Source organism: Enhydra lutris, unplaced genomic scaffold (genome assembly GCF_002288905.1).
Source record: "Enhydra lutris kenyoni isolate GAN:26980312 unplaced genomic scaffold, ASM228890v2 scaffoldscaffold6, whole genome shotgun sequence".
Classification (NCBI taxonomy): Eukaryota; Metazoa; Chordata; class Mammalia; order Carnivora; family Mustelidae; genus Enhydra; species Enhydra lutris.
The window spans coordinates 25,181,183-25,205,063 of NW_019154090.1; the positions used below are offsets into that span (position 1 = coordinate 25,181,183).

At 45.0% G+C, this 23,881-nt stretch overlaps 1 pseudogene; it reads right to left on the minus strand.

Moving 5' to 3' along the window:
- Window positions 1-13,371: 13,371 nt before the first annotated feature.
- Window positions 13,372-22,154, minus strand: LOC111141357 (annotated as a pseudogene).
- Between the last annotated feature and the right edge of the window lie 1,727 nt (window positions 22,155-23,881).

Genomic DNA, 23,881 nt, shown 5'->3' on the forward strand with positions numbered 1-23,881 from the left:
AGGGAAGGAAGAGAATCTCCAGTAGACTCCCCGCAGAGTCCGACATAGGGCTCGAGCTCACGACCCTGAGATCATGACCTGAGCCAAAACCGAGAATCAGATGCTTAACCGAGCCACCCCAGTGTCCCCTGCGTGATCATTTTAAGACATTAATCAGACCAGGGCCCTCCTCTACTCAAAATTCTCTCAAGTTTTCCACTGCAGCTACACAGGCCTCGGGGGTCCGGGCCCCACAGTTCAGCTGCTGGGAGCTCTGAGACAAAGGCACTCCTCACTCCCTGTGCTCTCCTCCTGGGCTGTAGGGAATGTGCAGGGTCCTTTGCAGAGCTCACAAAGCCCTGGGGCCGTCCTTGGGCACTTCACATCCAGTTTTGTAAGAGATCATAACGAAAGCATTCGTTCAGGGTGATGGCTTTCCGGAATTGACATCCTTGCAGGGTTCACACTCCCCTTGGGGATGTTTGTAGAATATCAGTTACCTCGAAATGTACTTTTCCACTCTTCCTGGTCTTGTGTAACCAGTTGGGATTTTGTTATTTTTTGTCGAGAAAATTGGAGAAGAGTGGGCACTGTTGGGAGGAACAAACCTGTTGTCCTTGCTCTTTGAAGGTCTGACCTTGGGAGTAGGGCGGGCTGTTAGTCCTGCCCCATCACAGGCTGTGACTCTCAGGGCCACCGAATCTACAGAGATAACAGGGTGGAGGGTGTGGACTTTCCAAGCCCGGTGCAGGACAGGGGAGTGGGAGGCCACTGCTCCGTGGTGAGCCCTGCAGTTCCTTGTCCTGGTGGTGCCCCTGTTCCTGTGGGGAGGCTGACAGTCTCTAGCCATCCCAGCTGGGAGCACGTGATGGCGACGTGTGGCTGTGAAGGGGAGGCAGAGGTGCTCTGCGAGGGCCCAGTCAGGAAAAATCTGAGCAGTGGGGAGGGGGCTGTCAGAGAAACGACCTCCCTGAGGAGGACATTGAAGGGAAAGGTTAGCTGGTGTGGCGTCTCCCCCTAGCCCGTCGCCCCCCCACCCTCCATCCCTGGCAGCCACCTCCAAGGCAGTGGGCTGACATTCATTTGGTGGACTGCGTTCACTGTGCGAAGCCGGCTCTGCAGGTCATCTCACTACACCTTCCTAACGCATGTGAGGGGACAGGGACCGAGAGGAAGGCAGCAGCCTATGGAGCTCCCGGCCTGGAGGAGGATGAGCTGCCCTCTCCAGCAGGCTCTCGGGCCCTCCCCAGAGTAGTGAGATGTTGCTTCCTTTGGAAGGTGGAGCTGCTGGGGGCCCCAAACCTCATCTGTTACCATCACCTTTACTATTTCAAAGAATTTCCGTTCAAACAAACTTCACCTTTTTGGGGGGGCATTCTGAAAATGTGACAAAAACTTTGGTTTGTCTGTTAAAAACAAAATGCACCTCGTTAAAAAATGTTGCTCGCAGTAGTAGGATTACCATCATCCTCCTAAGGTGTACCCATCGACACCAGTTAAAGCCCTGGCTCTTCTGGGTAGCTGACTTTCAAGGAGTTTGACTTGGATAAAAATGTATTTATCTGTCGGGGCGCCTGGGTGGCTCAGTGGGTTAAAGCCTCTGCCTTCGACTCAGGTCATGATCTCAGGGTCCTGGGATCGAGCCCCACATCGGGCTCTCTGCTCGGTGGGGAGCCTGCTTCCCTCCTCTCTCTGCCTGTCTCTCTGCCTACTTGTGATTTCTCTCTGTCAAATAAATAAATAAATTCTTAAAAAAAAAAAGAGAAAAATGTATTTATCTGTCAACCATTACTCCCTCTGGGCCTGTGATGGGCCAGGCACTGTGCTTGGCTCTAGGCAGTAACAGACAACCTGCTCCTCCAGCAACTTTTGGTCTGGTGAGAGAATCAGAAGCATTACACGGCAGAAGCAGTACCTGGAACAATTACAGATCATATCAAAGGGAAAAAGTTGGGTAAGACTGAGAATAGGAGGGAGGCCATTTTGGGCAATGCATAGGGAAGGTCTCTAAAGAAGGTGACATTTGAGCTGAGTCCAGGAGGAGATGGAATCTGCACTGAGTATAGATGGGGGAGGGTGTGTCTGGTAGACAGGATGGCAGGGGCAAAGGCCCTGAGGTGGGAAAAGGTTCAGCAGATTGGAGGAACAAGGGAAGATGGGTGTGGCTGCACCTACGGGGTCAGATCTTGGAGTGCACAGGCCCAGGCTCCTGTTCATAGCTCCAGAGAGGGGGTGTCCAGTGTGACAAGGAGGCAGGAGTTTCCCCTGGCCAAACCAAAGGCCAAGCAGGCTTTTGTACATGATCACCCTCCTATATAGTTGGGCAGAGGTGCCCACCTCCACCAACCCTGCAACCCCACCCCTTCCCCACTGCAACTCCCTGGGCGCTAAGGCAGCTCCAGGTCCACAGCCAAAGGGAGAGGTCCTGAAACTCCAGGCGGCAGCAGAATGGATGGAAGCAGAATGGTGGAAGATTCCTGCACCTGATTCAGTGGGGTGGGCTGGTTTCATTCACTGAGAATCAGGCTTCTATGGAATGGAATTCATTATTCACAGAGGCATTCATTTATTCCATTTTTTGGTAGAAATGTATATTTTTAATAATCATAGACGTCTAAAGACTGGAACTTTAACCCAAAGGCAAACTCCCTGGAAAAGGGGGTGAGAGGAGTGGGGTGCCTTCTGAATGGAACATCGGGTTGGACAAAGGATGATGAAGTTCTAGCTCTGGTGTGGCCTGAAGCAGGGAAGGGAATGTGGAAAAGCTGGAGTTTCTGGGTACCTTGCAGTGCTTTCAGGAGGACAAGTGGGGCTTGTAGAAATGCAGATTCCTGGGCCACCCCTGAGCAATTAAGTCTGTCTGTGGAGGTGGGAGCTGGAACTGAGCTTCTGGGTGAGTTTGCTGCACGGGGTGCCTGAGAGCCATGTAGCTGAAGTAGGAAGATAGTGCCAGACCACATTTGTTGAGGGCTGACTGTGCTCAGAGGGCAGTCGCAGTGCTTTACTTGTAATGGATTCTTTAATCCTCCACACAGCCCTTTGAGGGAGATCCTATTATAATTGGCCTCCCTTTGCAGAGGCACAGAGAAGTTGAATAAAATCCCTGAAGTCACCAGCAGGACAGGTGGGGCTGGGGCAGGAACAAGGCAGCCAGACCCACAGAAGGGAGATCAGAGGAGCCGTCATCGGTTCCCATCTACCTCCTGCTCCCACACCCGACTCTGCTCCCCAGCACGATCCCACGGCCCCCACAGGCATTGCAAGGAGAGGCAGGAAGAGCAACAGCGGACTCGTGTTGAGCCCCAACTCTGTGCCAGGCTCTGCTCCAAGCATTCCTTGTAAATTGATTTCAATAATCCAATAGCCCTGGAGGGCCATGTTGTTATTGCCGAACTTCACAGATGCAAAGCCTGAGACACAGAGAGATGGAGTCACTTGCCCAAGGACACACAGCTGGTAAGCGTGGAGCCAGGATTCCAACTCAGGCTATCTGGCTCTGTGGCCTGTATATCATCTAGATAAATTCACCCACGGCCCTTGCCCTTCACCCTGAGCTCTGTGAGCCTGTCTTGTTCAGTGGTCATTTCCTCTCATATTCCAGAGAGGCCACTAAAGACTCATGGGGCATGCATGGCAATTACCATAGATTTTCAATGAGCTGGCATTGATCCATCAGGGGGAGTGAAGACTGCAGGTCTCACCATAACCATGAACTCTCTGAACCACTAGGGGGTGGGAACTGGCCCCTGACAAGCCCAGGGTCCCTCCAAGCGGAGATGTTCTCAGGAGAAAATGAGGGAGACCGGCCATTCACAATGACCACCTATTCAGAGCCACACTTGCCTTGAATGTCATCCAGTGGCGAGGAGGAGATGTGCTCGAGTCCTTCTCCTTAAAGTGCGCATTAGACCTCAGCATCCATCATAAGAAGCTTGAACAGGAGAAGTCAACTGAAAACAAAGCAAGCGGGGCACCTGGGTGGCTCAGTCCTTTGGGCGTCTGACTCTTGGTTTGGATCGGGTCTTGATCTCGGTCCTGGGATAGAGTGCCTTGTCGGGCTCTGTGCGTAGCACAGAGCCTGCTTGAGGGTCTCTCTCCCTCTTTCTCTGCCCCTCACCCTGCTCGTGTGTGTGGTCTCTCTCTCATAAATAAATCTTTAAAAAAAATAAATAAAAACAAAACAAGGAAGTAATAAAGATTAGAATAAAAATTAATGAGATAAAAACTGAAAAACATTAAAGAAAACCAATGAAGTCAGAAGCCAGTTCTTTTAGAAGATTAATGCGGTTGATAAAACTCTAGTCAGGTAGATTCAGAAAAAGAGGGAGAAGACACAAATGACCAGTATCAGGAATGAGGGGGTGATAGCATTACAGACTTTACAGGTATTATAAGAATTCATAATATTTCCTTATTATTCTTATGATAATAATAAGGAAATATTATGAATGACTTTATGCCAATTAATTTCTACAACTTAGATAAAAGGAACAAATTCCTTAAAAGACACAAACTACCAAAGCTTCTCCAGAAGAAACAGATAACCTGAAAAGCCCTGTATCTATTAAAGATACTGAATTTGTAGATAAAAACCTCCGTGCACAGAAAACTCTAGACCTAGATTGCTTCGTCACCAAACACCATATTATACCCATGCTATTCCAGAAAATTGAAGGGGAGAGAATACTTACCAAGTCCTTCAATGAAGCCAGCCTTACCCTAATATAAAACCCAGACTAGGATCAATACTACAGAGCAATTTATCATGAACCTAGTGACCAAAATCCTCAACGGCATCTAAGTGACTTCAATACAGACTTAAATGTATACAAAGGATAATACATCTTCATTAAGTGGGGGTTTATCTCAAGAAATCAAGTTTAGTTTAGCATTGGAAAATCAGTGTAATACAGCCTATTAAGAAACTTGATATGTGGGCCATGAAGGACATCTCAGATTGCATGGTTTTTTGATGCCCCATGGTTAGATACTCATCTTTACTAGGACTCAGTAGCAAGACAGGAGCTGTTTCTCAAAATTAAAACGGTTATCTGCAGACCAGGATAGGGCTTTTCTCCAATGCCCTAGAGATCTGTGCTGTGTTTCTCTTATTAGAGCTTGCCAGAGCATCCATAAACATCCTCATTTGCCATAGGTACTCTGAAAGTATAATGGGTTCTACCTAGGTCATAGAAGGACATAGTGGTAGGGAAACTTGTGCTGCTTCCTAGAGAGGCTGTCCTCGTTCTGATTCGTACCCAAACTGGTTCCTTAAGAGTTGCTCAGTAAATGCGTCAGAATAACACTTTTAATTGTGGTACGTATTACCTTAAAAATTAAAATGGACCATGAAGCTTTGTGCCTTTTTGTACTGCAGAAACTTCATCAAAGTGCTGGGGACCTGGGCTTTTATGAGATTGTATCTCACCTTCTTCCTCATGTGTATTTTACAAATGCCTTTAAATGCTTGTTAATTCCTGCTCATTGAGTTTAATCAGCATAATGTCAACAATTTATTGGACATATGTGATGTTCTGTGATGTCAGTATGATCAAGATTTTTATAAATTATGTTATGGTAAAAGCACCAGTAGTGCTGGGAAAAACTATTGTGTCCTGATAGCATTGCCAAGTAAAAGCAAGCTGATTCTTATGATCCCTAAATTTTGAAATAGGGGGGAAAACATTTTCAGGGGTAATAGTGAATTCCTGGTGTCAGGGGTTGGGTTGACTTTAAGGCCAGTGAACAGTGTTGTTAAATGGGGATGGGATAAGTATTGTGGTTTTTTTTCCCCTAGTGTGTCAGCTTGGGTAGGCTACAATCCTGTTATTTCATCAGATGCTAACCTAGGTATTGATCTGAAAGGAGTTTTCAGATATAATTAAAGTCCTTAATGAGATGACTTAATGTAAGGGAGATTATCCTGGATAATCCAGGTAGGACTAATTCAATTACTTGGGAGCACTTAAAAGCAAGGCTGAGGGGAGAGAGGGAAAAAGGGGTAGAGAGAGACAGAGAAACACAGAGAAGAGGAAGGAAGAGGAGAGGGAAGGAGGAAAAAGAAAGAGGAGAAAAAAAAATATTTCCTGTGGACAGCTTTGGTGCTTAATTCTCCCTTCCTCATGGCTTGAGCTATGAGTTTTGACCTTGCTTAAGAAATCCCATAATCCTATAAATCAATTTCTTGTAATCCCTCTCTTGTCTCTTTTTCTCCTCTGCATTAATCCTGACTGATACAAGTATCAGCATCCTTTTGTCTCTCAAATTAAAAATGATGGCCTTTGTCTCTCCAATTTCCCCCAGTGATGTAGGATTGCTTTGGTTTATTATTGTGTTATAAGAGAAAGCTCTGGGAGTTTCCACTTGGCTTTTCTTCTCTCAAAATCTCTCCCTTCATGGATCAGAGAGCCAAATGGGGATTCTGCCAGTCGCTAATTATGTCTCATCCAATTATACATTAAAGAATTGGAAAAATAATCACAGAATGGGTCCATGTAATTATCAGGCCCATTCTGAATCAAACTCATGCCAAAACTCCATTTATCATTTGCCAACAATAAGCCCACTTTGGTGGACCATAAAACTATTTTGGGTTCCTGGAAAACAGCATCAATTCAGAGCCAGTATCTCATAGCCCCCAGAGTTCTGGGTATTTTTCCACAGTGCACCATGATTCTAATAAATGTCAACAGGCCAATTTGGGAAAAACTTGAAGGAAGACTTGGCGTATAGGCTGTGGTAGTGTTGCAGGATCCCTTGGCTCCCCGTCAATCAAGGGGTTCCTGATCCTGAACTGGCTTTTAACTGGAAATTGGATGAAAAGCTCTGATTTTCCATTTGGCAACGCAAGTCAAGTTTTTGGATTCCAAATCTGGAGATTCTCATGATCAATTATCATTTAGTAGGAGGACCATCTATTTCCTTCCTAGGGAAACTGTGATCAGTTAGCAGTTGCCAAATATTCTGATTACCATTTATCCTTGCCCTCCATTACAATAAGCATTCCCTCTCGTTTCTGCCAGTTTTGCTCTACCACTTGCTCTGTTACTGGTGTATCTCATCCTCCCCCATTAAAATCACGGGAGTCCTTCTCAATGACAGCATTTCCCAGGTAATAAAAAACAGCTTTTCAAGGATGTGGATACTCTCCTACTGTATTTTTAAACTTTTTAGTTGATTTAGTTGAAGAGATTGTTGTTTGGACCCCCTCAGGAAATGTAACGGTTGGGGCACATGTGTTTACAAAAGATAAATCCACGCCAACAGTCCAACCTCCCTAAGCCTTTGGATTCCTTACTTATATTGAACTTGGAAAGTTCTCAAACTCATTGAATGAAGGCCATTTTGAGTTTATTTTCTAGTAACCAACACAATAAGCTATCAAAGCCATTTTCAGCTGTGTGATCTAATATTAAGTCCAGAATCTTTGATGAAGGTACCCATCAATTAAGAAGCAACCCAGTTTATAGTCTATCATCTTTGGTCTAACATATTTAGAATCAGTTGCTGATGTGGAGAATGATGTGGTTTTGGAATATGAGGTTTGGTGGGGTGAGGTGTGTTGCTGAGGGCTGAGAAAGAATTCTTGAGACATCTTTGGTGCAAAATGGTGGTTTTATTCAAGCATGGGGGCAGGACCGGTGGGCAGAAAGAGCTGCAGCAGGGGGTTGTGTGGAGTGGTGATTACAGACTCCAGAGTTGGGGAAGTTAAGGGAAAGTGAGGTTTCAAAAGGACTTTCAAATGCTAGAGAGGACCTGAGATACTAGAGACCTTGCCATTGTCAAGTTAAGGTTGTTTTCCCCTCTAGCAAGATATTAACATTAAGATAGTTGGGAGCTTCCTGGAAGAAAGTCACACTTGTCCCACCCAGGAGTGGGGGAGGGGAGGTTGCAGGGGACAGCTTGTGCTTTGTCTTCAGCTAGCCCTCTGCTTCCTCATCAGAGAACAAAGGCAAAGAAAAAGAATTAAACTTCCTTATAACTTACAGCCCATTTGACAAGTACTTGGGACAGACAGAGTAACCTTCCTCAAGGAGTTTAGCTGCCTTGATGTTCATACTTTGCTAGAGGCCAAGGGCAACCTTAACATTAGCCTAACCCCCAGGATCTAATAAATCTTCTTTAACATATAAAAATCCCTTTGGAGACTTCCTTTATCTCTACCCCCCAAGATATATGTTAGCCATCATCCTCCAAGTAATGTAGGAAAGAGGATGTTAAGGTTCTAAGCCCCCGGCCAAGAAAGAATTCTTGAGACACCTTTGGTGCAAAAACATGATTTTATTAAAGCACAGGGACAGCACCCATGGGCAGAAAGGGCTGCAATGTGCTCATGAGGAGTGGCCCATTATATACTTTCAAGTTGGGAGGGGGTTTAGGGATAGCCTAAGTCTCTAAGGAATTTTGTAAGCAAGGTTTCCAGGACCTTGGGGTGGGGGAGCTAGCTGTTGTAGGGAAAAGGTCATTTATTACCATCTAATAAAACCTTAGTCATGAGACCCTTCAGATGTATATCGGTGGGCCGTATGCTTGGGGGATAATTGCTAAAACATATCTTGGGGAGTTTAGAGGTAAAGGAAGTTTCCAAAGGAATTTTTATATGTTTAAGTAGACTTAACAGGATCTTGGTAGAGGGTGTGTGTGTGGGGTGGGGGGTGTCAGGCTAGGATTGCCTTTTGCCCTTAGCAAAGTATTAACATTGAGGTGTTTGAGTCCCTAGAGGAATTTCACTCTCTGTTTCAAGGACTTGTCAATGGGCTATAGGTAGTAAGGAAATTTAATAATCTTTCTTCTGCCTTTGCTTCCCACATCAAAGCTTATGGCCCACTGATATACATCTGAAGGGTCTTGTGACTAGGGTTTTACTAGACAGTAGTAAATGACCTCTTCCTAAAAATAGCTAGTCCCTCAATGTCCTGGAAACTTCGCTTTCAAATTCCCTAGAGACTTAACACTATCCCTAACCCCTTTCAACTTGAAAGTATATAATCAGTCACTCCTCACAACCCCAGTGTAGCTTTTACTGCCTGTGGGTCCTGTCCCCACATTTTAATAAAACCACCTCTTTGCACTGAAGACATCTCAAGAATTCGTTCTTGACTGTTCCTGAACCCCAACCTTTTCATATAATTGCTACACATATTCCCCATGTCTGCTGTTATAAATTAGCCCCCCCAAAAAAAACAAAAAGTAATTGAGTATGTAAGTTATTTTATCTTTGTTCTTGTCCCCTTGGAGCATGCGGAGATATGAGCCAAGTTATGGGTCTAGTGGCAACAAAGGGTTGTTGGGATGAGTTTTAAGGGTCTTGGAGGAGAAATGCCAGGAACAAGTAGGCTTCTGAGAAAGGGGCTCCTATTGGCTGGTGCAGTATTCTGAGGAACATAATAAATTGATTTTGGAGCATTAAAAAAACCAAACCAAAACCAAAACCAAAAACCAAAACCAAAAACCAAAAACTGAAACCAGCTTTTCCTGATTAGGTGAAAAACCATTGCTGGGTGATGCTTAAAGGAAGAGGAAGCAAATGGGAGAGAAGAGTTTTCTTTTCTCCTCCTTCAGCCTTGCAATCTTCCTCTAGTAAAGGATCCTAAAAAGGAGCAAGCCAGTAAAGAAGGTGGGTGGTTTTTAGAGTCCCAGACCCAGCACTGCAAAAGAGAATACAGAAATAAAGATTTGTAACCGAGAGATTAAAGCTTAATAACCAACACAATTTATTTAAAAAGAGTAAGTGATGTACTGTATGTATGCAAAGAGGAGTGCCAGGCGTGAATCGAGGTAGTGATAAGGAAGAAAAAGAGGGGGAGAAGCAGGTGAGGAGTAGATTGGAGTTGTCATGCAAAGTTGATTGCTAATGACTTGAGCAACATGAACACTGAATAGGGCTCACTGGTATTGGCCATGAAGGAAGTAATTGATGACCTAAAGTAAGTTATTTTGAGTTGGGGAGATAAGCCAGACTACCCAAAATTGAGCACTGGGTAAAGGTGAGGAAGTAGAAACAATGGATAGCAATATCTCTCTTGAGAAGTTTGGTGATAGAGGGAAGAAAAATGGGATTACCAGGGCCGAGATAAGTTTTCTTCCATAAACCACAACTTTGTAGTTGCCTGAGGGACCTATCGATGAGACCAAAATTCTAACTTCACAGTAGGAGATTGAGGCCCAAGCAGAATCACCTAGAAGCCATCTCACACAAGACAGAAAGACTTGTTCTATAATTTTTGGGATTCTCCAGGCCATAATGTTGAGGTATTTCTGAGATAAAGGCTAAATTAACCTAGGAATCCTCCCCTACTCTGCGAATTTTTGTCATCACGATCAGCCGTGATGCCATCTCTGGCTATCTTTGCCCCTGCCCCACATGGCACTATGGAGGCAGGACAGCCCACAGTTCAGAGCTGCGAAAAATAAGTTTATTGTGAAGAGATTACAGAGAATCAGCACATGGATTCTGGTGAGGAGTTACAGGGAAATAGCCTCCATATCCAAAGAAGCAGGGGATCCTTGGAGTCCAGGGTGGGTAAAGAAATTCCAGGCAGCGGCTGAATAATCAACATGAGCATCTATATAGGTGATGATCTGAAGTGTGGAGGACATTCCAAGGAGGAGAGATCAGCAAGCGGGACCTGATTCTGTGTGATATAATAAAGGTATTAGTCAACCTCATACCCCTTTTAAGGAGGTGTCAACCAGAGCAGAAAGCCTCTTCCTCTTCCTCTTCCTTGGACTGCTGTCCACTATCCATGGTGCTGAACCATATTCCAGTCTGGACATCCATGATTGCCTATCCCTGGATAAAAAATTCTGTTCCTTGTACTGTCTGTCATCAACTGAGATAGATCTTCCTTCTCACCTTGACTTACTTTAGCACACAAGGATTTAAAATACTGCCAGTTGTCCTGCTTGATCAAAAGACATATTTCCTATTTTTAATATTGGCAACAGAGTCACATTTACAAAATACTTTCTAGGGACACCTGGGTGGCTCAGTCAGTTAAGTGGCTGCCTTTGGCTCAGTTCATGATCCCAGGGTCCTGGGATTGAGTCCCACATCAGGCTCCTTGCTCGGTGGGGAGCCTGCTTCTCTCTCTCCCTCTGCCTGACACCCTACCTGCTTGTGCTCTCTCTCTGTCAAATAAATACAAATTTTTTTAAATAAATAAAATCTTAAAAAAAAAACCAAAATACTTTCTAGGTTGAACCAATTATACCTGTAGACTGAGTATGGCATGGTTTGGAGCTGCTGTGACAGGTGGCAGCCTAGATGTATTGGTGGGTATACAATGAGATGCTCTAGGCTTTTCATTGTGCTGCAGCTGGTTAGAACTGCATTGCTCTGTATGGCAGCCACTAGCCATATGTGGATGTTGAGCACTTAAATTGCAGCTGGTCCAAATTGAAATGTTCTGTAAATATGAAATACACATTAGATATCGTGACTTAGCACAAAAAAGAAGATAAAATATTTCATTAATAATTTTATATTGATTAAATGTTGACATGATAATATTTTGAGTATACTTGACAAATGAAATATATTGCTAAATACAATCTGTTTCCTTTTCCTTTTAAAAATTTCATCACTAGAAAATTCCAAGTTACATGTGTATTTTGTGTTATATTTCTATTGGACAACATTAGTTTAGAATCTTACGTAACTAAGCTATCAACCCAAAGATATAGATTCAATTATAGTGTTGGCCATTCAATTTCTTAAGTTCCCTTTATGTACTGCACCTTGTTCTTGGTGGCTCGACCCATCACATGAACCCTTGTTCTCAGAAGGCATGTGTATAGTTCACTACAAACTTACTCTTACCACTCATGCCTCCATCTTCCATGACTCCTATGACTAGTCACTTAGAGCTTCTGCCCCATTGTTCAGAGCATCAGGTCCTTTCCTGCTCCTGTATATTTGCACATCATGTATCCTCTGCCTTTTTTTTTTTTAAAGATTTTATTTATTTATTTGACACACAGAGAGAGAGAGAGATCACAAGCAGGCAGAGAGGCAGGCAGAGGGAGAGGGGGAAGCAGGCTCCCTGCTGAGCTGAGAGCCTGATGCATGGCTCAATCCCAGGACCCTGAGACCATGACCTTAGCTGAAGGCAGAGGCTTAACCCTCTGAACCACCCAGGTGTGCCATATCCTCTGCTTTTAATTTTTTTTCCTATAAAGAAACTCTTAACCATTCTTCAACATCCAGTTTAAATCCTGCATCCTCTTGAAGCCCTTGTGGAAGACCCCAGGCGGTATTGCTGGATCTTGCCTCTCTACCTCCACAGACTCCCAGCCAGAATACTTAACTACATCTGAAATTGCCTATTTATTTGTCTTATCCTTTACTAGGCTGGGGGCTCTTAGGGCTATGTCTAATTCATTTTTGTAATGCTGGCACCTGGGATACAACAGGGAATAAGAAAAAGTCCTTGCTTGCATGAAATAAATATTCTAGTACTGGAGACAGAAAAGAAACAGTGTTGTAAAAAGTCAGATAATAATGAATTTTGCAAAGAAAAATAAGGAGGGAAGAGAGTGGCAGATATGCTTTTTTTTTTTTAAGATTTTATTTATTTCTTTGACAGAGAGAGAGAGAGATCACAAGTAGGCAGAGAGGCAGGCAGAGAGAGAGGGAGAAGCAGGCTCCCTGCTGAGCAGAGAGCCTGATGCAGGGCTCAATCCCAGGACCCTGAGATCATGACCTGAGCCAAAGGCAGAGGCTTAACCCACTGAGCCACCCAGGCACCCTGGCTTTTTTTGAGAGACCTGAGATGGTGAAACTTGAGCAAGTGTGTGTTCAACATAGAATAGTTGCAAATAAATACACGATACATGAATAAAACTCTTTTTTCAGAAAGATGCCTCCTCTGACTGAGCCCCTTCCACATCCCAGTCACACTGCTCTCCTTTCTTGCTCCCGAAAGGAAAACTCATTCCTGCTTCGAGGCTTTTGCACATGCTCCTCCTCCTGTCTGTGATGTTCTTCCCCTCAGTCTTGGCACAACTCCTGCCTTATCGTTCATGGCTCAGCTGAAAGATCTCACAGAGCCTTCTGTCTGCCTCTACTCTCTGCCCCTCCCTGCCCCTGTCATTCTCTCAGACTCTACTTGGTATCCTTTATAGTACCCACCACCCTTTGGAATTTAATTGACTCTGCACTTATTTCCTAGTTCATTATCAGTACATTCAACTAGAATAGAAATGCCAAGAGAACAGAGTCTTGTGTTGTTCATGGCCGTATCCCTAGCAGTTAGCACATAGTAGAAGCTTAACTGAAATTTTACGAATGAGTGAATGGCCCATTTATAACGACCCTAAAGGCCAAGTGCCGTCACTAAGGAATGGAAATATGCTTTGATCTCTCACCGGACTTGTGCAACAGTGGCTCCTTTACTTCGAGGGCATTTGGGTGGTGGCTTGGAACCTGCCCTGCTCCATCAGCAGACCTAAAAGGCAAAACAGATACCATGAGACAGTGGGAGTGAAGGAGGACCTGAGAGGCCAAAGGAGTTTTCTCCTGCTCCAGACGGGGGCAGAGCAGGGTCAGGGAATGAACCAAACCCTTGGGGGCATGCGGGTGGGGCTGGAGGCTCTACTTAGTACCAGGCATCTTTGATCACTTCACTGACAGTTCTGGGCCTTGGTTTCCTCGACTGTAAATTGGGAACAACTGCTCCCTCCCAAGCTAGTAACTTAAGAACTATACACTGAAACGAGACTGTGTAGGAAGATGGCATTACAGCCATCTGTAATCCCCATTACAGCCATCTGTAATCCCCATACAGCCAGCTGATCCCCATTTGCCTAGCCATGTCTCCAGAATGGTGGCCCAGTATCAGTGGAGTGAGGATATTGGTCAAGCTGCCCCACTGACATTTACTTTGGGTGAATCTGGGGGCCGCATTTTGAGAGCTTTAGGACTCATTCAGATTAATTGCCTCAAGCTTCTTACTTCATCAGTAGTGAGCTCTGTGTCAGTGGAGGTATGCAAGCAGAGGCCAGAAAACTGCTTGCTGGGAGAGATAATTTAAAGGAACTTTAGAAACTCCAGCAGCTAACACTTGGTGGGATGAATGAGTCTTCAGTGGACGGAGGAATAGTCCTTTCAGCCCAGAAATTCTACTGGTTTTCAGATTCCCATTGGGGGCCTCAGCTGCCTGCTTGGCTTCTGGCAGACCTGGAAACTTTGGGTGCTGGAGGTAGAGTCTACTAGAAGGAGGCAGTCTTTGGGCTAAAACCAGGCCAATTTTCTGCTCATTATGTAACATCCAATCTAGAACGATAAAGGAGAAATCAGGCAGCTTTTCTTCCCCAGAGAAGCTCCCATTTATAGCTCAGCTTCTCTAGGCTTTTGGGGCCAGAATGGAATTGAAACCAGCGTATTTGGCTAGTGATGGAGGATTTCAATGGTCAGTGCAGGTGGCGTGCTTGACCCTGGGCATGGGACCCGGGACTCCCTCAGTAAGCAGCAGCTGAGTTTACGAGGAGCGAGTTAGCAGGAACCATTCTGCCTCGTTGAGGATGGGATGTTTTGTCTGAGAGAAGTGTTAGGGGAGAGGAGATAAAAGTGAGGGAGGAGTCTGAGCTTTCTCCTGGGGTCCTCCTTGGTTTTCTCACCGCCAGCACTTACTAATTAGTTCGTTAGTCACTTGCGGATTCAAGTTATAAAGCATGAATTAATGAAAGGACACATCTGAAAGACAAGAAAGTATGCAAGGGTCAGGACGAGGGCTCCACCAATGGAGTGTGAATATTCAGGGAGCAGTCAAGGCAAGTTCTCCTTCTAAGACAATCTATCTTAGGGAACAACCAAGCAGGGGATTGGGGGAACAGACTGCCTGGGGTCACATGTCAGCTGAGCTATGTGGCAGCTCTGTGACTTAGGTAAGTCATTGGCCATCTCTGGAACTTTTTCTTAAATGTGGAAAATGGACATCATACTGTTATTTAGAATATGAGATTGTTTGGAGGATAAGAAAATTCATGAAAGATCCTTAGCACAGTGCCTTTGTGCTTAATGAATATTAGCTGTTCATTTTATGATTACTTATACTTATTTTAGAGATAAGAAATGGAGTCTTGGAGAGTCTTATCAGCTTATCTCATCACCCAGACACCGATTTTGACTTTAACTATTAAATAATACCTGTAAAGCACTTTACCAGTGCTGGTTGCACAGTGAGAGCTTGATAAACGCCACTTCCGCTCTCCCCAACTCTCCTTCCTGGAAGATTTCCTTTTTAAAGATTTTATTTAAAATCTTTAAATTTGGGAAGGGGCAGAGGGTGAAGGAGAAGCAGACTCCCCACTGAGCAGGGAACCCAATGTGGGGCTGGCTCCCAGGACCCCTGAGATCATGACCTGAGCCAAAGATAGACACTTAACTGAGCCATCCGGGTGTCCCGATTTCCTTCCAGTTGATTAAGAAGATGTAGTCCACCAAACTCTAGGTCTCAGACTAAAAAACTGAAGTAATCTGAGTTTGTATACTTACTTTTGCTTCCAAATTATGGATTATCAGGTCTCCCAGGACTCTCTCTACGTTTTCCACAATAATTTTTTTCATTGGGGTGACGCTAAATGAAGAATGAAAGCAGAACAGATTAAATTCTCCCAAACTCTCCTTTATTTACGTCACTTATGTGCTTAGCTGACCCCACATTATTTAAGCCTCCTGTTTCCAGGGCATTCCATGACCCAGCCTTGCCCTTCCACTGCAACCTACCTCTTAGGGCTCCTTAAAATTAATCTTCCAATTGAAATCACCCTGCCCTCATCATTGTTCCCCATGACCCCCCTTCTCCTTGCCTATTTTGTTCTCTCTTCTGGAATCCCTTCTTCAGCTTCTATCACCCTTTTAGGTCCTGATCACTCTCTTTCTGGCACTTTCCTGTTCCCCTTGATGAGGGAACAGAAGGCACGGTTAGGACAAAGCAGAGCTGACACCCCACAACACACCTCCCCACACGGGATATATGTGACATTCCTCATGCACTCCTGGCTGCCCTAAAGCTAAGGAAAGGAAAAACAAATAGTTGATTTATAGAGATCACAATCCTGCAGGACATGAGTCTCCATTAGTTTACAAATGTCTTAGCAATTTACAAGAACAAACCATTTCTGTCAATAACCTAGCTTCCAGAAGGAAATGTAGATACAATTAAATGTCCTTATAATCTGCAGCCCATAGATAGGTACTTGAAGCAGGCAGAGTATACTGTTTGTCCAGGAAGATCCCAACTATCTTACTGTTACTGCCTTATTAGAAGGAAAAACAACCTTCACTTGACAATGGCAAGTGTTCTAGTATCCTGTGAGTTTTTAACACATGAAAGTACCTCCCTTTTTCCTTACCTCCCCTAACCCCACAGTATATAATCAGCCATGCCGAACAACCCCGGTACAGCAGCTCTTTCTGCCCACGGGTCCTGTCCCCGTGCTTTAATAAACTACCATTTTGCACTAAAGACATCTCAAGAATTCTTTCTCAGTTGTGGGCTCCGGATTCCACCCCACTGAACCTCATCTATATTCCAAAACCACATCACTGTCATTATCTAATACTCCAACAAAACTTTTTTCCTTAGCCCTATGGTCATGCCTTCATGGAAGGAGTATTGTAATGTCATTCTTCTGTTGGGGGGAGAGGAGAAGGAAGCAGGGAAATAGCAATATAGTATGTCTTCAGTTTCCTGACTCAGTCCATAATCCTTATAGGTAAGGGTAAATCTCATTCTCAGGCAAAGAGTTTGCTTTATATATAAATCAGCTAATCTACCACCTCCGGCCTGAGGACTCAGATGTCCCTCAAAGGAAAGACTAGTTTTCTTCAACATCTCAAAGGGCACAGAGCCACATTGACAGAACTTCCCCTGGGGGAAATGGTTGTGAATCAAGGGTTTAGTTATCTGGAACAGGACAGGAGGACATCACCAGAGGTCTAAGAGCTCAGAAAAGATTTCACACTCAGATCTCTCTTGATCGAGTGAGCAACTGGGAGATGAATCAAAAGAAAGAATTAACAAATGAGAAGGACCCAGTGTATAATAGGTTGGTGATGACTGTTGGGTTCAGTTAATCATGGACATGAGCCTAAATTTTAAAAAAATCTTATAAAAGAAGATTGTAAAAAAGAGATTATAAATTTAGAAGATAACACTTAGTAAAAGGGCAAACCTCTGAAAACAGTTACTCTGCAGCGAAGGTGTCACAGACCAATAAACAGATGGTGAAATCCTTGTTAGGGATTGCCAATAGAATGGCATCTATGGGATTTTCTGCTGAAAATCCTTACTGAAGAGAGAAGTTGTAAAAATGAGAATAATTCGTCCAGATTGACTATGGGGTAAAATTTGACCAATGCCAGCAAAAGTTCTATGTCAGTTCTATGGTATTTGATAAGGGATTTGGAATGCCTTAAAACTATGACATACTTTCAAGTTTAAAAGTCATAAAACTGTTTTTACTCTTTCAGTAATCTTAGGGATCTATAATTTCCTGCACCAAAACGTTCAGGATTACTTACAGTAGCAAAAAATTCAGAAATAACCTAAATGTCAGCCAATAATGGAGTGAGCCTGCTTTGTTTGTCCTCGATACTATTCAGTGAATCTCTTTTCATGTCCGTGAAAATACAATTTTCATATTAAACAGAAATTTAAAATGACATGAAGTTCTTTTTGTAAGACACACATCCCCATGTGCACAAAAGGCTCATTGGAGAAGGGATTGTTTTGCTGGTGAGGTCTTTCCGGTGAAGCCTCACTGGGGCTCCGTCCCAACCAGTGGGATGCAGAGAGAGAGAAACAAGGAGAACTTACAGATTTTCGGACTGGATCCATACAGTGTCAGGGGCAATCCTGCAATGTCCAAAGGCAAGTCGGTATTTGCTGTCTCCAAATAAAGCTGGACTCTCATATCTGTCCGTACATGGAATATATAGGGATTAAGAGCCAGAAACCTGTGGGAAGGAAGAACGAAGGCTGGTGGGAGAGAGCAACAGAGCTTACTTTCCTCCCATTTGTTTCCAGAATGAGTGTTCTCACATGTTTGCACAGACCCTCGAAATTACCCTGTAAAGATCATTTCCTCATTTCTCAAAAGAGATGATTCAGTGAATGGGGATGGCTTTCTCCAAGTCGTGCATCCAGCCAGTTGGAAGCCAGGCAGGTCTGTGTTCAGGGCGTTTAACTGATACCCGCTATTTCTGGCTCCGGGGACAGTTAGAAAGGAAATGGTTGATTCTAAGTATAGAATCCTATCAAATCTGGGACGCCTGGGTGGCTCAGTTGGTTAAGCACCTGCCTTCGGCTCAGGTCATGATCCCAGCGTCCTGGGATCGAGTCCCACATCGGGATCCTTGCTCATCAGGGAGCCTGCTTCTCCCTCTGCCTCTGCCTGCCATTCTGTCTGCCTGTGCTTGCTCTCTCTCCCTCTCTCTCTCTGACAAATAAATAAATAAAATCTTAAAAAAAAAAGAATCCTATCAAATCTGAGAAACTGTGACTTTGTTGGAAAGTACTCTTCTTGAGGTCACAAATGCCATTGCCTCCAGGGCCAGGCTTGAGTTGGAAATGGATAAGGGAGACCAGGGACTGGTTTTACAGAAAGGGGGTGACAGCTGGGATGAACGAAGAAGGCCTGTTCTCCCTGAAGATACACTGTACAGACCAAACAAAACACATCTGTGCACAATCTCTCGGCAATGGTGCCAAGGGGCATTGGGGTCTAGAGCAGATTCTGTGTCGTTGTCTTAAGTTGTGTTCAGTCTGAGGGGAGTGGATTCAGGAAATCCAAATAAATGAGGGTGGGGCTCTCTGTATAAAGCAGAGAGAGGAGACTGACTCAGCCTGCTCTGTTTTTCCTAGGGAGGCCCCAGCTTGGAGGCATTCAAGTGTTCCCATGCTCTAAACCGACCATAGAGAGTGGCCCAGGCCCAGAGATGGAGGGTGTGTTTGCCCCAACCACACAATGAGACTTCCACTGGACACCCTTTAGTTATGGCTGCTTCCCACACCCACACATCAGTGCGAATGTGGATGGAACTGTACAAAGTGTTACTTACTTTATTTGTATGGAAAATGCCAATGGTATCCGTAACTCGACCCCCTTGAAGTTAGGGGAGTTCTCAAGGTAGACCTGGAGGAGTCGAAAGTCTGTGATCTGTACCCTGGGTGAAAAAACAGCACAACAGGGAAGGTTATGACTCTAGCCGTAGGGGGACCCCACACTGTGCAAAGGCAGGTCCCCCGCAGAGCAGAAGCTGAACGTATGCAAAGATGGTTACTGACTCATTAATCATGTAATTTATTGCATAACTGTTAAGCTCAGGGAATCTGGTCCTGAGCAAAAAGAACCTGTTGCCTTAATGCATCACAGAATGGTCATGTCTAGCTCTTTGGCCAACACCAAGCAGGCTGGAATAAATGAGTGAATAAATAATGAGTAGAAGACAGAAAGCTATAGACAGCTTGGGCAGAGCATATATGTGTAAAACAATAAATGCTGTAAGCAAATGCATACAACATGTGTCAGGTGATGGGTGCAGTGAAGAAAAAGCCTAGCGGGATCAGGTGAAGAGGATGACACTGGGAGGAGTGATATTTTAGAGCGTCAGGGAAGGCTTCTCACAGCAGGTGACGCTGGGGGCAGGGTCATGAATGAAGTTAGGGTCATGAGGATAGCCAGGGGAAGAAGAAAGGGCCAGGCAGAAGACAGAGTAAGTGCATAGGCCCTGAAGCTGGAACAGCAATGGGCTCAGTGTGGCAGGTGGGTAGGGGGGAGGGGAGAGGGCAGTCCTGGCTGGGTCGCAGGGGGCCTGTGGGCGATGGTAAGACCTCTGGGTTTGGTTCTGAGCAACTTGAAGACATTGGAGGGTTTGAGCAAGAGAGTTACAGTGTCTGGCCGACTTCTTAGAACGAGGCATCTGAATATGGATGGAACAGAATGGAGTAGGAGGGGGCTTGCAGTGGAAGCAAGGGGACCTGGGACCATTACTCAGAGGGAGATGATGGTGGTTCAGACCAGAGGAGGTGGAGAAAATGGTCAGATGCCTGGCTGACAGGGTGTGTGGAGAGGCTGCCTGGGGGAGTGAGTGAAGAGAGGGGCATTGGATGGTGTCAGGATTTTAGGTCAGAGGGACTAGACGGGTGGAGTTTCATCATCTAAGATCGGCTGGGCTGGGGAGGAGCAGGCTGGGATGGGTGTGGGGGGCGAGAAGGGGGTGGGAATCAGCTGCAGTTTCGAACATACTAAGAAGAGGGACCTGGGTCTTCTAAGCTCTGGTGGTCAGGTGGCATCAATTTTTGTGATTGCCACATTGTTACAACAGAGGTTGTCCTAACTGGTACTGTTGACTGGGGACTTAGTGAGGGCAGGGAGCTGTGTAAGCACGTTTTATGTGTTATTTCACTTAATATTTATGACAATCCAATGGGTTCAGATGCTATAGTTTCCCATGTAACGGGGCAGGAGTTGAGTCTCAGAGAGGGGAAGAGACTGGAAGTGAGCAGCCATTATCTTCCCAGAAAAAATGACTGAAACTGTCTTCAGCATCTCCCTAGCTTCTGTCTCTACGCCCAGTAGGAATTTCTCTCCACCAGTGGGTCTTAGCCCATTGGAGTGGGAAGGGCTGTTAGTTGAGGAAAGGGCTTCTGTAGAGTCAAGAAAGTGCCAGGAGGGTGCTCATAAACCAACAAACCAGGACAGTCTGGACGTGGGGGGTTCTGATCTGAGACCACTCACGTAAAATTAGCATCTCTGTTGGTGAGCAGGCCGCCCAGGATGTGGTTTCCTCTTGCAAGGCTGAAGACATTCTTCAGTGACCCCTGGAAGTCAATTGTCTGCAGGGCAGAGAGAATGTTCGTACCAGGGAGTCCTCATGTCAAAGCTGAAAAACATATCCGCCCCCCAAACCCCAACATTAGACATTTAGATGCCAAAGATTCTTAGATGCAGCCTTGACCTCTGAGCATGTCCCACGTGTGGATCTTACTCCTCATTCACCTAGTTTTCCTGGCCTGCTTGGTGTTGGGCCAGGTTCCAGGCACAATCATTCAGCAAATATTTGTAGAGGCCTACTGTGTGCTAGGGCCATGCCAGGCTGCACCTGTGAGAACAGACAGCACTCTTTGCCCTCGTGGAGCTGGCATTCTGGTGGGGATGAGGGAAGAGAGATGATAAAGTAGCGAATAAAGGGACATGCGTGAGTCAAGTGCAGATAAGTGCTATGAAGGGGCTGGTTTCAAAATATCCAAGAACCCACTGGGCACGGGCACCAACCAATCAGAAAGGACATCAACCATAGCTATGTAGCCAGGTCCTGTGGCTCCTGGGCTCTGCCAAGTATTGACTCATTAGATTTTTCTTGGTGAGGAGGCTGGAGTCCTGGGGTGGAAGGTGAGATGGTTGGGGTGATAAGGGGCATCACTTGGGGAGTCTCTGAGCAGGGGATACTTCCCAGGGAATTTAGAAAAAACATTTCATTATTTTAACCACCACAGCCATACCATGCATCCTGTGAAGCTCTTTATATCATGAGGGAAAATAAAAGACAGACTGAGGAATTGAGAGTATTGGGTGAGGGCAATAATTCATGCAAGGATGTCAAGGAATGTTTTCTGCAAAGGCAACATTTTAGCAGAGACTTGAAGGAAGGGAGGGAGCCATGTTGATAGTTAGTGGAAGAATGTTCCAGGCAGAGGGAACAGCAAGTGTTAAGGTCCTGGGGTGTGCTCAATGTGTTAAGGAGGCTACTGTGGCAGGAGGGGAGCCAGTGAATGGGGAGTGGTAGGAGAGGTGAGCAGGGGCCAGTCCAGGTGGGGCTGGGCCTTTTGATGGTGGGTTTTAATAAATAGACCAGGGCAAGGAGACAGGAAAGAGGGGAATCTTGGGAGAACAGTATTAAATATAGTAATGTTGTGATGATCAGAGCAGCTAATGATTCATCATGTTAACTCAGTCCCAGGCATGATGCTAATTAGAACTTAACCTACAATGGCTCATGGTCTAGACTTTTAGGAGAGGCCTATGGTTCTGACAAGGCCAGGTGTGACCGAAGGCAGGACAGTCTCACCATTGGTGATCTGGAAAGAAGCTCTGGATAGGGCCTCTTGAGCAGAGGATGAGGCGAGCAGCCCACAGAGGAGAATGAAGAAGCCGGAGACCTTTAGCATCTTGGGTCAGGTACCTGTGGGGGAGCAGACAGAGAGGGTCAGCTGTGGGGTCATTCTCTGAGAGGGTCTCCCCAGAGCTTTGGTCTATGGTGGCTACAGAACTCATGTAGCCTCTTCTATAGATGGGGCCAGTAAGTTTCAGAGAGGAGACATGCTTCTCCTCATAGTAGAGAGCAAGAAATGAAGAGTCCAAGACGTGAAGTGGCCCAAGGCCACACAACCTGTATATATGCCCAAGGATGCTGGATGTATAGTTTTTCCTGCCCGGATATAGTCTTCCCCGGTAGAGGTGCTCACTGCCCCCTGTGAGAGGCTGCACGTGTTACAGTACAAGAATAGTGTCTGAAGCCCTCCACCTCTTACCAGGTATAGGATTGTGGTATTTAGGGCAAATTGCTTCACCACATGACATTGGGTGGAGGACATATTATCCTCATTTTACAGAAGACTTTGGTGATGATGTGCCCTGGCTTCAGAGACAGAACAGGCCTGGGATGGAATCCCAGCTCTGCCACCTACTTGCCGGGTAATCTGGGCAATGCAGGGTCTTGGAGGTTCAGTTTCCTTATCTGGAAAATGTGGATGATACATACACATACCTCCCCCTCAGCCTTCTTATGAATACCGAGTGCAGCACTCTACCCCTTGGAAGTGCTCCGCAAATGGTTGCCATTATGCTGGTGAGCTTTGTGATTATGATGATCCTCATCTGGTGATTCAAAAAACTTACCTTCCTGAGTTGGTGGGAAACATAGGCCCAGTGGCATGGACCTGTACCTCAGGCCAGGGAACTAGGGTTGGTCTTAAGTACGTGGAGACCATGCTCCAGTTTGCAGTGCTTCTGGGTTGGAATCCTCTGCTTATATGGCATGCTCCCTGGGCTGCGATAGGTCCTCAGGACCTTGACACTTACCTCATATCCCATCATGAGTTAAAGACATTTATGCACATGGTGGTGGGACTTTCAGAGGCTTTAGCCAAAAGACAGTACAAATGTCCCCTTTTGGGACCTGAGACTAACATGTAAATTCTGGTAGGGCCCAATCTTCTCTTTAGACACATGGCAAATTTAGGGAAGACTCTGAGCCCCGTCCCAGTCACCAATCCCATGTAAATTGACCCATTTGGTTTAATATTTTAATTTTGATGATCTGTTTTCAGACAAGTAGAAAAATTAGAAAAGAAATATACAAAGAAAGAAAAAAATAAATAAAAATCAATTCTCAGAGATTAAATTCTGTTGTAATTTCTTTCAGAAGCTTTTCTTTATATACTCACACATGTGTACACACACACATACACATACATGTATGCATTCATGTAACATTATGGAAAAAACAAGATTGCCCTGTCATGCTTCTATAGAATCACTTTATCAAATGACATCACATCATGATAAGTCTTTCTACTTCCTTATCTGCAGTATGTTCTAATGTATGGATTGACCAATTTTATTTAATCAGTCTCTTCCTTTTGGTCATTTTTGTATTAACATCCCAAACAGCCCTGGGATGTACATACTTGGGTGTTTTTCTTGTCTCACTTGCCATATTATTCCCCATAAAACATTTTCTGGAAATAACCAATCTTGAAGTTATTTTTTTAAGGATTCAGCATTTCCTGTGTTGCAACTTCTCAACCTGAGCCCTAAATGGGTGGTTACAAATTTCAAGCAAGATCTAAGTTCAAATTCATTAATTCATTCATTCATTTGAGAGAGAGAGAGA